This window comes from Melospiza georgiana, chromosome 8 (assembly GCF_028018845.1).
Source record: "Melospiza georgiana isolate bMelGeo1 chromosome 8, bMelGeo1.pri, whole genome shotgun sequence".
Classification (NCBI taxonomy): Eukaryota; Metazoa; Chordata; class Aves; order Passeriformes; family Passerellidae; genus Melospiza; species Melospiza georgiana.
The window spans coordinates 13,792,341-13,809,662 of NC_080437.1; the positions used below are offsets into that span (position 1 = coordinate 13,792,341).

At 41.7% G+C, this 17,322-nt stretch overlaps 1 protein-coding gene across 5 annotated transcripts in view; it reads right to left on the reverse strand.

Annotated features, from left to right (window-relative positions):
- The window catches only part of ZMIZ1 (zinc finger MIZ-type containing 1), a 337,004-nt gene that overhangs the window by 219,831 nt on the left and 99,851 nt on the right, over nt 1-17,322 (reverse strand). For all 5 annotated transcript variants that reach the window (XM_058028807.1, XM_058028800.1, XM_058028801.1 and 2 more), the window contains exon 3: nt 365-447. The gene's annotated coding sequence lies outside the window, so the exon portion shown is untranslated. The remainder of the gene's footprint in view (nt 1-364; nt 448-17,322) is intronic.

Below are 17,322 nucleotides of genomic sequence, written 5' to 3' on the forward strand. Positions count from 1 at the left end.
TCACTTCTACTCAGGGATTTCTGCTTAGTTTATTATAAATGCACATTTATTGGCAGCAAGTAGAACATATTATTGCTCTGTTTTATAGCTGGAATGGTGCACACACAGAGTAATTTGTTCGTATTCCGTATCAGGATCAATACTGTACCACAGATAGCCTGAGGAATGTTTATGCTGAGGGCTTTGCTTGCAGTGTTTTGTTGTTGCAATCAATTGACCAAACAGGGCTGCTTCTTAAAACAACAAATAAACTATGATAGTGACCAGATCAGCCATTCAAGCATCAAACACGACACAGTGTCTGGAAAAGGAATGAAGGCCCACAAGTGTTTTTACTGCTGGATGACATACACAGCTTTCCTACCTGAGTATTTCCCACCGGCCTTTCTTCCTCTCAGTAGCTGGGGACTGTTTCCTCAACACCCTCACATAACAAGATCCATTTTCCTGCAATAAAAATACAGACACATCATGCTTCCATTCTCCTGCAGAACACAGCAGCATTTGCATCAGCTCAGTGAAAAGACCTGAAATGAATTAAGAGCATTTAGGAGTCCAACAACCAAGCCAGGAGGACCAGACCTGAGGCTGGGTTGGGGTCCTTGCCACCCCCAAGCTTCTGAGACTCACTCAGCAGTTTAAGTATTACAGCTTTTCATGCCTGTAACAATGAAATAAGGAAAAGATAATGAGAATTCTGTTGAGGTTTATATCAAAATTTCCAGAGCCAAATGGTAATTTTTTTTCAGTTAAAGGTCATGCTGAAGTCTCTTTTATTCTCTTTATAAAGGGCACTCACTGACTACTGTGAGCTAAGTGCCATTAAAAAAGATAAACCAACCCCCCAAACACTACTTAAAAAAATACACCAAAATACCTCAGAACCACCATCCTCTCTGCAGCAAAACAAAACAAGTTTATGGATTACACTGGCACAGCACTGCAACTTCTAGGAAATGTTTTTTTAATTATAAAGAAAGATTGCAAAGGGAGACGGGGGAATGTTTACGGGTAGTCTGTATTTTGTTACATGCTGTTTCAGCAGGCAGACAAGGTGTCCTTACAGCATTATACTACCAAGCTCCAAAACTCAGCAAATATTGAGAAAAGGAACACAGTGACTACATTTTGCCTCTCTTTTGACTGACTTCCAAATAACTTCTGTGCAAAAAAAAATCCCATTAAACATGAAAAAGCACATACTATTGGAAAACAACAACAAAAAAACCAAGCAAAAAACAACACAGCAAACCCCACACAATTTGCAACCACTCCAGGTTCCTCCCCAACCACCAGCTGTGAGAGCAGACACTTTCATAAAAACTCAAATTATGCAAAAGTCACAGGTGACTTTAAGAAAAGTCTCAAGTTATTACAAATCACTTGTTAGTTGCATTCAATGTTTGTTCTGCAGTCATATTTATCCTTTTCACTGGTAATTCACCAAGAATAAAAACATGACTGAAAACCTTCTTAGAAACAGTCATCCCACCCCAACACACCCAGTGCCACCAAGGGACTGTCTGCTTCCTACAGGGACACTGCTGGTTTTCTTGTCTCACAAAGGGCAGTTTTAGAGAAATTATTGTCAAGCACCATGGGTGAATGTTTGGCTTTAAGGCCTCACTGAACTGTGAATGTTTTTGCCCAGAACATGTTTATGCTCTTCCAGAAGTTTTCTCCAGTGCTTTTCTTCTGCTGATGCAAGGTAGGAACAACACTTTAATTGATTCAAATTTAGTATTTGTTAACATGACTTTCTCAGCCAATGCAGACCGCCCTTTAATGAAGTTGCAATTAGTTATTTTAGTTTGTTTCTCCAAAGGAAAAGCTTTTTTTTCTGCCTCCCCTAAGATCTGGGTACTATTCCAGGTGTAACTGGATTGGACTTTTGTCAGATCAGGCTACAGCATTTACCTGGACACTTGAATTTTGCCTCTCACTCCTCTCTCCTGGACTCTTACTTTCAACACTGCATTTGTGCAGCTGCATGGTTAGCTGGAATGGGGCAACTAATTTCCTTCAGCATGTTGTCTCAAACAGCTCTGCCAACACAACACAGGGAGCAGGGCCAAGACAGGAGTGATCAGCCATCATGGCAGAGGGTAGAAACAGAGGCTGTTTAAGGCAGCTTGAGCTGCACTGCTGCACAACACAAACCCAAAGCTTTGCTCCCCTCCTTTCTGCTTTATTCTGCCCATCTGTAAAACCAGCACCACAATTCCTACTTTGTTTTATAAAGCACCTCTTAAAATGAAAGGGCTAGCCATTAACATTTCTGTGAATTCACAGTACTGACCACCCACCCCTTTCATAAACCAGGTCCAAGCTGGTTCTAAGGACACTGGCACTGTCCCCACCAGCATCTGCTCCCTGGCTTCCCTGCACAGCCTGCTCAGGGGTTGTACAATGTCCCCCCCTCCACTCCAGCCTGTTCTGTGCCCCCATGCCAGCCCCAGCTCTGCCAACACACTTCACAGGGTCCTGCTGGGAACAGCAATCAGCTTCTAAAAATAAAATTAGCTTCTTAAAGCCTGGCCCCTTCTCTCATCCTGTTTCTAGAAAGATCCCAAAACAGTCTAACTGGCAAGGTCCAGGGTTTAGCGGGCTACACCTGAGAATGAGACTAGATGGTAGAGAAGAAGTGCCAGCTGGAAAGCCCTTACACCTGGCTTGCCTCGGCCACCCTGTCCAGGTGTGTGCTAAGCCCTACTGTGGCACAATAACTCGGTGCTGCACAATTCCAGCCTTTCCCACATCCACAGCTGGGGCACGGCCGGTTCCGCCGCTGCAGGAGCGGGCTCGGGAAGCACCGAGCCCCACCCGCAAGCAGCCGCCCGCGCCCGGCCAGGCAGCCGGGCCACGAGGGGAACCAGCAGCGCTCCAGCCGGGAGCGCTTCCTGCTCCTCCGCATCCAGCAGGGGGAGCACAAAAACGCACGGCTTTTTTGGCCATAAAAGATTTTTTGGCTACGAACCGCTGTATCGCAAAGCTGGACACTCAGCGTTAGGCTACTCCTACAGTAATGTGTATGTGGTGCATGACAAGTGCACCACGGGCAGAACTCCTGCTCCGGGCAGATCACACCGCAAAAATCAACTCTGAAGGAGCCACAGACAGGCCGGGAAAGCTGCAGGAGCCGGGGGCAGGAAGGAGAGCCTGCACAGCAGGGCTGCCAACGCCAGCAATTTTATCCTGTCCCCTGCAGCACTAGGAGTTTTTCCTAAAGCCAGCTCTCCAAAGTCTCATCACCACATAAAAATTTCAGCTTTCAAGTCTTTGTTTTTTTTAAGGGATATATTTATCTCTAGGCTTCCAAAGTTCAAAACCAAAGCTGTAAAAACAAACCCCAAAGATTTAAACAACAGCAAAAGCGATAAAAGAATCCCTCAAATCTGTTGTCTGTACGTCATGGTCAAAAGAATCTCAACTACGGGAATTCCACATAATTTTCCTTAATTTACAGTTAACAACAAACTGTTAGTTACTGTTTCAGAAATTGAGGAGGCAAAAAAGGAGACTACGTTCAGCAACCACTGAGGGGAACTCTGTTCCTGCTTCCCAAGGGTGAGCATCACCCGAAGACCTTTCCTCGCCCAAATCCCCTGGTTTGTGCCATGCCTGACCCTCAGCCCTGCGCCTGCCTCTAGCACAGACAGCCGTGGAGTGTGTCTGCAGCACCTTCTCTGCCTGCTCCTCCTCCTTCTCACTTCTCCTTGGGCTACTCCTTGCCCCTTCGTTCCATCTCCCCTGTCTTCTCCAGGGATGTCCTTGCTTTGGGTGACCCTCACTGCACTCTGGGGTAGGCATGATCCCTCAGGGACCCTCCTGAAGGGCAGCCCAGACAATGTCCCCATCCCTGCAGCCCCAGCTACTAAATCCATCAATTTAGGCCCAATATACTACATAGTTTCAACATCTTTTCTTATAAGATGGTGCTCTGTTTCCCAGCAATTTTGTTAAAACTAATGGAAGTGGTCTATATATATTGAAGGGAAACACCCAGAGCAACATGTGCATTACAAGTCTTAAAATTAAAGCATATAAAAATACTGTAAGAGTGAACTGGAGGAAGTCCAATAGGGAAGTATCAAGGAATTCATCTTTAAATCTCCTAATCTCAGCTGTATCACTGCAATGGACTTTCCCTGCTTTCTCATCATATCCTGGTCCCAGCTGGTGGCCACCAGATCTTGCAGAAAGCGAGAGCAAGCCCAGGGTATCTCACTGTCTATACCTCAGCACTTACCTTTGCTGGACTTAAATAACTGTAACTAAATCAATCTCTAAAAGTAGCCAAGAGTAAACCCTTCAGTTTCCATACACAAAATATCATATGGACTCCACATACCCAGACAAAAATGAAGAGATAGCAAATAGAAAACACCCAAACAAAAAATATTGAAAAACAAAAATACTACTAGGATGGACAGTTAAAGAATGTTGCACAACCTTCCTATAGAAATGCATAAGGCAGGTGCATTTTAGAGTATTTTCCTACTTTCACAAATTATTTTCAAGTTCCAGCATTATTCACCTTGAACTGTAGAACATGTTCAAACTCAAAATTCCTATAAAACCACAGCATGTCAGCAGTCCCAACTTCTCATTTATCCACAGCTGTAACTGGGTCATAAGTGAAGAACACGAAGTGCTGCTCTTCCAAAATAAGCTTACTGGTCAGCAAGAGTACTTCTGCTATGTGAAAACATTAACAAACTTTACAGAGAGTTTAACCATTATATGCAGTCCTTATTAGGTATCATAGCTCTCTATCAGGACATTTTAGAAACTTGGGCTTTCTTGAAATTCTAAAGTAACTCAAAATCAACAGTGAGTGTATGTCTGAAAAGCATCAGATGCCATCCACACTGACCAAGAAACAGTCTGCTAGTTCAATAAGAGAAAAGCAAAAACTGTTGCTAAACTAAGTAATGCAAAATAGGTGAAGGTTATGAAGAGGAAGGATGAGAGACAGACTAACATCCGTGCAGGTTGGTGTGTTCCTTCCTCGGCAGAGACAGAACAAGGGAGGAAGGGAAAGCTGGAAGATCAGTGTGGAGGGAAGCAGGACTGCAGCTTCAGACAACTTTCAACTTTGCCTACACTTACACTTGGTCCTCAGTAATCCTTATTAAAACAAGAACCAAAAACCACTCAAATACATCACACCAAAATGCAGCAGCCACATGGCTGTAAAATACAGCCATTTATCTGACGAACAGACAGGATGCACACTCCTTCCAAACACAAGTAGCAGAAAGTCACAGAAGAGGCCAGGCTGCACTGGAACCTGCCGTGTGCCTCACCTGGCCCCACCCAACGCATCCCCTCCCTGCCTGGGGAGCCCTGGAGCCAGCCTCCTGCCTTCACCCCAGCAGGGCTCCTCATGCCCTGCAGAGCCCCAGGAGAAGCCTGGGCCAGCACTCCTGTGCTACCCCATTTCCTCCTGACACCTTTTGTTCCCAAAATAGAAGAAGCAGGTTCTCACAGGGGGCTGCTGCATTGAGCAGTGCAGCCACTCAGACACTCAGTCAAACTGGTGGCTCCTGTATCACATCATTACTGCAACCAGTCCTCCTGGGAGATTTCTCAAGCTCACCCTGTTAGGCAGAATGCTACAAGGGCACAGCAAAGCAAAGTATGAAAGAATCACAGAAATAAGTATGTAAATTTTGCTTGTATTTTTTCTCATCTTCTTTCTCACCAGTGTATAGAAGCAAAAGTTTTGTTTATTTAGTCATAATTTTCTCAATTAGTTTGCCCAGTTTAAAAAACCAAACAACTACCTTTAGTTTTTTCTCTGCATAAACAGAAAGAAAGCCTTCTCAAAATTGTATTTCACATTATTTCAAAAAAATAAAACATAACTGAAATATACATTTTCTCAGTCGCAGAAAGCCAAGAATTTGCAATTTCCTTATTTTGAGACGGAAACGAAAGGTCCAGGTTGTTGTCATAAACTATGCATTTTAGGCTTAACAGCAGCTGTTTGCACTATCATGATCTCCAGTTTAGAACACCAATAACAACAAAATCCTTTTCTTCCCCCAAGTTGTTCTCCAAAAATCTAATTACTGAAAGAACCACTTTTCCAATCCTGCTCTGTTCTTAAGGCTGCATCTAAGATGGGTCCAGTGCACCTATAAACAGGGCCTGAGTAGGCCAAGATTGCTGTAAATCTGTCTCTGCTCTCTAGTCACAGCCCTGGTACCCTGAAGTCCCTTGGGCTGTGCTGCACCCTACCTCCCCTCCCAGCCTCATACCCCAGATTTAAGGGGCTGCACATGAGTCAGTAGAATAGATCAGGGGTTTAAGCAGGAACAGGGAAATAGGACTAGCAGGACAGGCATTTCAGCACATCTTTGTGAAGTCAATCTGATGGAGGTGGCTTTGGCCCAAGCTGAAATAAGAAAATTTGGTGTGGCTGCCCTCTGCAAGGCAGTCCAGGCAGCTCCTTCTCCAGGGCTTGCTCCAGGTCAACAGCACCCAACCAGCTACAGTCAGTCAGCCTGGGGCTGGAGGGCCCAAACCAACCAAGGTTTGCAATTCACTGTCATTTCACAAGTGGCCGTGGCAGTCACAGCTCCTCCCTGGCCACAGCGGGCAGCAGCACATTAGACTGCATCTGTTTGTGGCAGAGCACTGAGCTGCCAACTCACAGGCACAGGATAACAAGCACTATTAATCTTGGCTTAAACGGAACCATTGTTCTGGAGATTGGACATCTCTTGTAAAATCCCATTATTAGAGACCATTTGCCATCTATTTCCGTAGAAACTTTTTTAGTGTGCTTTGTTCTGTTTTAGAAAAAAATTCCCCCTTCCCTTTTCCTTAAGTCCTATTGTACTTACGGAGCCTTAAACAATAATCCACTCAAGCACAACCATGGAAGTGGCTTGAAGGAACAAAAGCTGCTTCTGGCATAGCCAGTGCATCTGACTCTCCCTGCATACAGCTGCCTGTACAGCCTCCGCAGATTTGCAGGGCACCAGCAGCTACCGATTTCCCTCTGCTCCTCCTGTGTGTTGGATACAAAACAAACAGTAAACATGAGAAGTCTGCTCAAATTATACTTGCAGCATCAGCTAAGGCTGCAGGTGAGTCACAAGCAAGTTCTGCAGCCTATCTTGCTAAAGGAATAGGGAGAAGACTGACCTTAAAAGAAAGCAGTAGGCATGAGTAAGACAAATTAAAAAAAAAAAAATCTAACTCCAGGGAGACAAGGCTGTGGAAGCAAAGTGTCTCAGGCTCTGTTAAAGAAGATTATTGCCACATCTAGCAGTTAGTACCCACCCAAGTAGAGTGCCATCAACTTAATTCTCAAACGAGACTAGCAGAGCAGTGAGACAGGATTAGACATGCTTGTTTTTAACCATTCTTTGCTCTCTCTGGTGTATTACTATCAGCACAGCATTGGCATCAAAATTACTACCCTTCAAAATGTGCAGAGCACATTTTTTAATTTTACATGTAGCAGTTATGTCATCTGGGGTTATTTATTTTTTAATATAAAGTGGTATAACATACTTAATCTGTTTTGAGAAAAGAACAAATTGATTTAGTGAGCAGTTCAAGGCTCTCCCTGGAGACACTCAGCCACACTCAGAAATCTGGATATAAGTTGAGACTTCGCTAAAGTCATTTTAACTGTAGGTCATAAGAAATGTCAAGATATAAACCACCAAGGAATACTAAAAATTAAGCCATCATCTCTGAGAGTAACAAATGTCTTATATTTGGCAGTAGAATAATTTCTAAATCTTTACAGCATTACTACTTAAGGACAGTAGCAGAGCAAAGGGCTTAGAATTACACACAACATGTATGCATTCTTTTTGCTGGGGAGGGGCGGAACCCAAAAGCTGCAGGAAGCAAAAAAATACTGGAGTGAAGGAAACTTACACCACCAATAAAAATATAATGGTTTATTTTTTTCACTTTGTTTCACTACATCTTCTTTTACTAATCTTCTGTTAATAAACAAGTTTTGGTCTGTTTTGGTCTCAAAATGTTCTTCCCTATGCAATATGGAAGAGAGTTGTGTACACAGCAACACATATGTGCAAAAACAGAGACCAAATTGAGGAAAGCTGGTTTTTAGAAAACTTTAAAAACTAACAAACAGAAACCTCTTTGTAGCCTTAGACCACTTCTAGAGCTTTGTGCCTAGGTTTTACAAGCAAAAAATCTTCATTTTTTTCTTAGCTAAAAATTACTTCTTAAACAGGTGTTTTCCTGTAGAAGTTACACCCCAACTTCTGCATTTTTGAGATGGATCCCCCATTTACGGAAATCCTTTTATAGAACTCAGCTGAAATCCCCCAAATTTTCCTTTGCCCACTTACCTCAAACAACAGTGATAAGACAGCTCTGACCTTAACAGATCAAAGTGAAAACCCCTCCAGTTTAACCTTCTTAAAACAGAGGAGGTTAAAAATTAAGTGCATTTTTAACCAAAGAACACTATCTGAGACCTCTTACTAAAAATATCTAAAGAAAACATATATAAACCATTTCATTCTCCCACGTTCTCCAATGTGAAAGTTAAAAGATCAACAATGTAAAATCAGGAGCAGGTTTTTTTACCATCTCTGCCTAATAACCTCTTAAAATTGATCAACATACACATTTCCTTTCCTGCCCTTACCTTCCACTCATGGGAGTGGAGATGAGAAGGCTATTTCCCTGATTTTAGTTAAATCATAAAGGAACTCACCAGTGAACAGCAATTTGAACAGAAAGCAGTTCAAGCAATGCGAAGACCCATATTAAGGGAAAAAAGCTCATGTATGTGGAAGGAGAAAAAAAGTTATTTAACATCCTATATTGCTGCCAGGCAACTCATTTATGAACATCTGTTTTGTTTGGTTTAGCCACTGCCCCTAGCAGGTGTGCCAAGACTTATGGGTGAAATTCCATTTCTCTAAATGCAAAGGTAGGCATTTCACAGAAGTTTAAATCTATCCTCTGCCAAGTCGATTTTCTTGAGTGCCTTCACATCAGCTCACTGAATACCCTAACCACCTTCTTCTGTAACACTGAACACAGTGTATATCCAACCCCATGTCTGCACAGGATGCAATTGCCTGCTTGAGTGGTGCTGTCATGGCAGGGAAGTAAAGGGCAGGAAAGCTGCAGCACTATGACCCAAATAAGATGCAGGCAAACACAATTTTAGACATCCAAGCCTTTAATGCAAATTAATGTCATAGCAATAAAAGCTCCAAAAGGAATAATTGCACAGATGTCTCAGAGGAAGAGTTGTATCTTGGGATTTAATAGCTAGAAGCAGTTTCCCCGCATCTTCTCTTCAGGTCATTTGGTTTCAACAGATAGTGCCCCTTGCTGTCTATCACACAAGCTATTACACAAGTACTCTCAAACTGGTAGCCCTGGATCCTGGTTTTCTGGTCCCCTGGAGGGCTGCAGGAGCCTTCCCTGATGCCAAGCCCTGCCAGGCTGCCCATGTTAAAACTCGAGGTCATCCACAACATCAGAGAGGCAGCATTACACAACTCATGCTCTGCATGGACATCTGAGCTGGAAAGACAGTAATTTCAAAGCAAGATGCAGTTTGCCTCAAGATCTCCCAAGTTTTACTGCAGGCTGTTCTTAAAATCTTCCACTGATAGCATTTGTAAAACTAGAATTAATTTTCTGTGACATTGAAAGAGGGAGGGAGAGACCCCAAACAAAACCCCAGTCCTGCCTCACTGACTTCACTCCTTTTATCTGCACAAATATCCACTCGTTTCCGTGCTGTCCTTGAAAGCCCTTTCTCTGCAACACACCAAAAGCTTTTAACCCGTACTGAAACCACTGTCATCCAGCCCAGTCCAAACAGGCTCTGCTGTGCCAAAGCCACTACTCTGTAAGAGGGGAGCCCTGGGAAACCCTGCCCAGCCAGCGGGGCCATTCTGTGTGTCCCTGCAGCAGAGGGGGGGTGCTCACTCTGCACCTCTGCTTCGCACTGGCACAGGGTGCCGGCCAAGGAAAAGCATTTTGTACAAGAAAGGGGACTGAGCTTCAACAACTGAGGCAAACAGGGCCTTCTGGCAGCTCCTCTCCGGGGGTGGGATGGACATCCGAGCAAGGGTGAATTAGAGGGAGAACAGCTGTTTGTTCAGTGAATGAGTCACAGGACCCAGCTATTAATTCTTCCTCTCAAGAGAATATGCCCCCATACCAGCCCACCCACCCTCCTATAAAACAAACAAATACATAATGGAGGTCAGGGACGGGGAGCTCAGCAAGAGGAAAGAGAAAAATAAGAGGAAAAAATAGCCAAGCATTTAATATTTACATAAGAATGAAATGTTTCATTAATTACATATAGAATCAATTTGCAGCTATTTTCCTTAAATTTCACAGTCAAACCCACAGATTTGAAGCACTTTGAACTGTGCTGCACCAGTAATTGTGGATGAATATTTTAGATCAGTCTTGAATCACTGTAGAGCACACAGCAAATGAACTAATAAGCTATTCATGTGTAGACTGCTAATGTATTTTCTTTCTTTGCTAGACAGATGGAATACAGTCTAGAATCAGTTGAATTGGCTACTGGTAATCTTCAGAAAGGCTTATAAAAAATCTTTAGTTCTACTGTTTTATTAAAAATATCACTCAATAGCCTGCATGCATTAGAAAGGAGCTGGCAATATGCAGAAAATCCCAAACAAGTTTTAAAGATAGGAAGGAAGAGTCAGGCATTTCATGTGACTGTAGCTAGCTTCAGAGAGTGACAATGAACAGTGCATTGTCAAATGTTTTTTAAAGGACTACTGCAAAGCTGGACACCCCTGCCATCTATTTGATATTTATCCCAATACAACCATTTATGGGCAGTCATTTTAAATCACATATAGCAATCTATCAGTTCTATAATCTGACAGATGTGTTCTAGTTTTCAGAAGCATCTGTTGAGTCATCAGGACATCAGAATAGTTAATTGCACTTTGGGGATGCTTTCAGAGATTAAAAGTTGCCTTACTTCAAGCAAATTTTAAGTGTCCTTATAGATTAAACTCCTTTTTCATGTACAAAATTAACATATGTACCCACACTCCAGAGAAACTAATGCATGAAATGTAAAGAATAACTTCCCTCAGGGATCATCTGTTTTCTTCCGCCTCCTGTGCATTGCCTCACACTGTGCTCAGCAATATGGAACAGAAAACAAAAATACAACTTGAATCATGCATGATTCTGAAATATAAACTAAGACATGGCCTACACTGTCTGGGCAAAAACTACAGAAGAAGCTGCTTTGGGTCAAGAACTTTTACAAATTTTCTAACAGATAAAAACCGGGAGATGATGCCTGTTTCTTTTTTTGGAAAAATGCATATAATTATATTTCAGAAGGTTTTATTACTGTTTATTCTAAAAGGAACGTTGTACAGGCTGTACCTTTCACCACTACAAGAGTATGTGACAAGCCAGGAGAACCACCCACAAAATTAAACATGGGCAGATAGACACTGAGCCATCCTCCAGCTGAAGTTATACCAATTGCTGCCTATACACAGCTAAGGAATGGAAGCAAGCAAACTCCATCCATACACATAATTGAATACTTGAACTAAAAAGAGTAATCAGCATGTGTGAGCAGATGAGATCTTACCCATGCTTCCAATCTGAGTTTCCTTGCAACTTCCTGGCCCCCACAGCAGTAAGAGGATTAAGGAAACTTATTTCTTAGAAGAAAGATCCATCTTACAAACTCTGATTTAAAACAATTTAGCAGTGCATTTTTCATTTGGTTGATGTTTCACCAAAAAACCCCAACAAACCAAATGAGTCAATCAAAAAAGGTATATTTGGCTGTTTCTCAGAGGTGACTGAATCCATCTGGTCTGTAGTTCCCAAACCACAGGGATCCCATGATTAATTCAATGAACTATTTAGTTTCACTCAAGAAGTGATCATAAAGCTGAAGTGCAAGTGCATAACCAAGAGCACCGTACAAGAACACAGACACCAACACTGCATCTGGGCTTTGATTCCTATAAATCCTGAAGTGACAGCACACTTCAACCTAAGTGGACTGTTATTCTTTAGTGTGGAACAAATCAAACTTGAAGTGAGAGTGTAAAAGTTGAGACAAGCACTGCAGTCATGACCATGCTTTAAAAAGGTGCCATACTGGTGAAGTTACAGCATATTCCCTTGCTACTAAACCAAACTGAGATTGCTGTCTCAGTTGCATTAAATTATTAGCTAATTAGCCCTGACTAAGGACAACAGTATGTTGATGCTGGCAAGCTGTGAAAAGAACACTTCAGCAAAGAAGATCAATAGCATTTTTTGTCTGGCTTACAATAAGAAAACTGCTGGCCTAGGTTATGAGTTTAAGCCATTTTTCATTTGGCAGACAAGACAGTACTAGTGACAGATCAATACAGTAACTTTATGATAGGCTGCTGCTCCTGCAGATGGCAGGACCATAAACAGGCATCATTTTTAAAGCCTGAAGCAATCCATTACTTGGACAGAAACCACCTGACCTTTTATAATATTTACAGTTTTCTACTTGAAAAGGAAAATCAGAGAACAAAACAAGGGGAAATCAGCACAATTAGCTGTCCTGCAAGACAGAAGAGAATATTGCTTGTTTGAAAGTCAGTATTTAAATTAACAAGCTTTATGCTATTCGGGAGATCACATTAAAGCCACAAGGTTGGCACCAAGGAACTACTCATCCCTTCAAAGAGAAAATGTTATTGGGGATCACATCTTATACAATGCAATTTCCTTATCTCCTGGTAATGTGGGCCAACAAAATAAGTTATTTATTAATTTTTAAGGAAAAAAAACCCAAACCAATCAACCCCTTTAATATGTCCTTAAAACATTAAACTAGTTTCTTTTAACACCTACAATTACTAGGCATTGAGAGAATTCAGTTACAAAAGGGCAGTTAATTTTCCCATATTGCAGTATACACACAGTAGCATTTGCACATACAGCTTCTTAATCTGCACCAGTATTGGGATTGCTGGGATTGACTATAGTGTCCCACTGTTTTAACAAAGGCAAAGCAAAACAAGAGAAAGGTTTTAAAATTCTGGAGTTTTTTATGGCAAGATTTCTAGCTGAAGAGAATGTAAAGGAAAGCACCTTAATAAATTATTCAGGCCACATCTTCAGATAAGGACCCAGGTGGAGCATCTGGCCCTATACTTATAGTCTTCTCTTTACAATAAACATGAAATAACCACAGAATATGGTGAATCAATCATACACCAGCTTGCCTTTGCCTCTCTGTCTGAGGCTGGTTTGTGTCAATTACTACAGAAATATCTGCTTAAGCAGGAAACTAATTTTACAAAAGCACATTGGGTTCATGGGCTTTCATCAATACTTTTTGGTTGCTGCAAATAAGTAATTAACATTAATGTCAACATAAAGGATAGAAGGAGGAGGAAAGTATTAACAAGCACAATATAAAAACTGAGCTGGCTGATTCTTCCCCATACAGTACTGCCATGCAACCAGCTCCTAGTCCATGCCTGAAAAATGAGTTCTTATTAATTTGGTCGCTAATTTTACTTTGCATGATGTAAGCAAACAGCACTACATTTTCCCCTTAATGAATGCCAATTATACACAACATCAGTTTAAAATACAACAGAATAGCACACAAACCAGAAGTCTTTTGACTGGGCTCCACTCATGCTAAGAATAACTTGGCAAACACGTACATGATGCTAAATCTGCCAGTGATTTGCTTCACTCCAAAACTCCCCCCTCCGCATCTTCTACAAGATCCTAAATACATGAAGCTGCGTTAAAGCAGGAAACCTACGTATTGAACCTATTTTTAAAACAAATTGAATTTCTTTGAACTCAAATGCAAGGGACAGTCTCAGCAGTTTCACGTTTATAATCCCCTGCATTTTCAGCAGGCACAAGGGCTCTTTATTCCCAACCGCGCAGACGCTGCCCGCCGCATCTGCCAGCCCACAGCACTTGGGCTCAGCCCAGAGACTCTGTCAGCCTTCTGCAAAATCACTGCTGCAAACACACAAAGCAGCAGCCTACGGTTCTGATTTGCAGAACACAAAATATCCTTAGAGATAACGTCCCCAGGACCATGCTAAAAAGGCCCTAAATAAATTCAATGGCTTGGGTTTTGTAATTTTGTTTTGTGATTCTGTTTATGGGGGGAGGGGGTTTAATTTTTTTTTTTAAAGGGTACCAGGCTTTGTTTGCAAACCCCTCCACTCCCCAACATTCATAAGTAAAACAAAACCTGCAACACTCAGAAATAGTTACTGATGCCTCTTTTACAGTGCCTCAGTGATGCTGTGTCAATTTCAGGATAATCCAAAGCATTTCCTTCATGCCATTATATGTGGATGCAGGTAGTGACCTCCCACTGGCTGTTCCAGAACTCTGCTTCAGCCTCAGCACACCTGGGATGCACATCCCATTTCAGTTGACTGCCACCTCTGGGAAGGAGGGAGGGCAATGGGGTTGGCAGAGCTGAGCTGCATGGCCACAAGCTAAAAGCAGTGTTAGGGGGGATTATACAACCTGGCATGGGGCTGCTCACAGACAGAGTTCAAGGGAGGCAAGGGCTGAGTCTGAAGTGAAGGGGAAGACGACCCTCACCACCAAGTGGGGACAAGGCCAAGCTTCTCCTGCACCCTTGATTGGTGGTTGCTTTCTCTTTGGTCCACTGACTCCTCTGAGAATATGCCCATATTTCCACTAATGCTTTCTTTCTTTTTTCCCTACATCCTATTGCATCTATAGTATTACTCTAATTCCTTTTCAGTAAGGTCTTCACAACAATGAGGACTTTATTTCTCTTATTTTTCCTCTGTCACTGTTAAGATGCAAACTAAACCCTTACATCCAGACTACTCCTGCAGATTCCTGTTCTCTCTCTTCTTCCATCAAATCCTCTGGACTTTTCATACTGAGTTTTAGTCAATAATGACATTAACTCCCCTTATTTCTATTTTACTATTAAAATGACATGGTTCTTGTCTGAAGATAAGACCATATAAACAACTTTATAGACTTTAACATTAGCATCAATGAAATGTCATTGAGGACCTCAGCAATTTCTTGTAGAAGAAAGACTATATATAGTCACAAATCCACAAATACAAATGACATGCAGCAACTCTGGAACTGTTCACGAGGTTAATTAGGTTGTAGAGAAAGAAAACCAGGCTTCCAACATCATACCAAACTTCCTTGTCATTATAGTTTCAGACTTCATATTAGCTACAAAAACCACAAACAACACCTCATTATCTCTTTTTCTTTCCTAGAAAAACCTTCCTTGAAAAGTTGTGCCTTAACACTTGCTTTACATCCATTCAATAAAACCTCAAAAACCCAAAAGCACCCCACGAAAACCTCTTTCTGTTTTGAAGATTGCATTGATGCGAGAGATATTCAATATTTGCTACTGTAATAAAAGCATAAACTATTAGTTGGATAGTAGAGCACTTATGAAAGACATCACCTCTTTGTTATGTATAGTCCCACAATCATATTTACCTCCATGATGGCAACCACAAGGCAAGCTCACAATGCATATAACAACCCAAATCAGGAAACTCCAGCTAGTGCATTCACGTTGCACATTGTCTGCACCACCATCCACCAGAGCCAATCCTTTCGAGCGTAATAAAGTGAAGGTATTATAATTAGAGAGTTCATAATGCCATTTAATCAAGTGTGGAGCTGGAGCACAGTGGGTTGTAATACCAAAGACAAAACCACATGAAGCAGTACAATGCTGAGTGCAAGAAAGGGCACACATATTCTTCAGGGAAAATAACAAGTTACTACAAAGCCCTGTTTGTTTTCAAGTACTCAGTCTAGAGTTTGCATACTAGGTAATTTTGCACCATGAAAATAAGTTATTTCATAAACTGAAAATGAACTGAGACCACAAAAATGTCTTTTGATTCTTAGAGACAGAAAACCCCAGTTTCAAGTTCTTAATTTGTGAATTAATTCTTTGTAGTTTTACTGGAATAATTAATTGTACTTCAACAATAGTATAATTATTTTTTTACTACAGGTTATTATTTACAAAGTGTTTTATAATAACTAACCAGTTTCTGTGACACCTGTAGCAGTCTCCATGTAGTGAGGCTGAGACAGCTGTATCCTGAGCTATCAATAGAAGAACAGCAAGGGCCAAATGAAATCAGGAACAAACAGAAGACTTTTCCATAATCAGCCCATTTTTCCAGGGGTCACATGCTTAGCACAATCAAGATAAAGATGCAAATGCTCTTTCCTGTGTCTCAAAACTGGACTGGGAACTACCCTGATTCTCTCCTATGAAACAAAGTACATTTAAATTTAAAAAAAAAAAAAGTCAGAACTCAGGAACACCCCTTTGCAAATGGGAAGGATCAGACACCGACTTACATGTTTTAGATTAGGTTCCTGAGAGATCTGAAAGATCTTGCAGATCTGCCAGCCCAGAACTCGTGTTGCCAGAAGGCAGCAGTGAAGCCAGCACACAAGGAAGGACCCTAATGAAAATGGCTGCAGCTACTGCTCGCTCCTTCTCTGATACACCAGAGACGTCTGGCACTATTCTTTACAGAAACAAAGACTAGTCCTGTCCTGAGCAACATGTATTTTAATCATACCATAATGTTTTTAGGAAAACATTAAAAATAGTTTCCATTTTATGTACAGAGAAACTTGCTTGACAAACTCAGGAGCACCATCACTGCATGTTCCAAGAAACCCTTACGAGAATCAGAGCACAAAATGTTATAGACTGTATCTTGATCATGATTTGGGATTGTCAGAGTTCAAATATAATTTTTCCTTTCAACATATAAAGAACAATAAATATCCCTAATCTGTGTATCCAAATTATCAGGTAAATCTAAAACCACACAAGCAACAGTTGGAAAAAATCTAGCAGAGAAATGATGTGGCAGCACAGAGCTTCCAAAACTACTCGTGGGCAAGTGAGAGTCTTCAGACTGAAGCATTATTTAAAGATTACACATATAACAGCACATTCTCAAATGGCTGCAGATCAAGGAATGAAAAGGTCTGAGCTAAAACAGAGTCTGATTTAACAGCCATTAAGGTTGCAGAAAAGACTCCCATTGGCTTTAGCCAGCAATGGTTGTACTCTGGTCACACCACACAATTCCCCTGTGCCTTTCAGCTTATTTGTGTGTCAGCTCTGCCTCTGCTGATCCCAAAATAGCGAGGTGCGACCTTTCATCTGCCCGGCTGCTCTGCACAGACACCAGCACAACGCTCCTGATGGCTCAGAAAGGACTCTGCAGAATGAGAGACAATCCCACCACACAC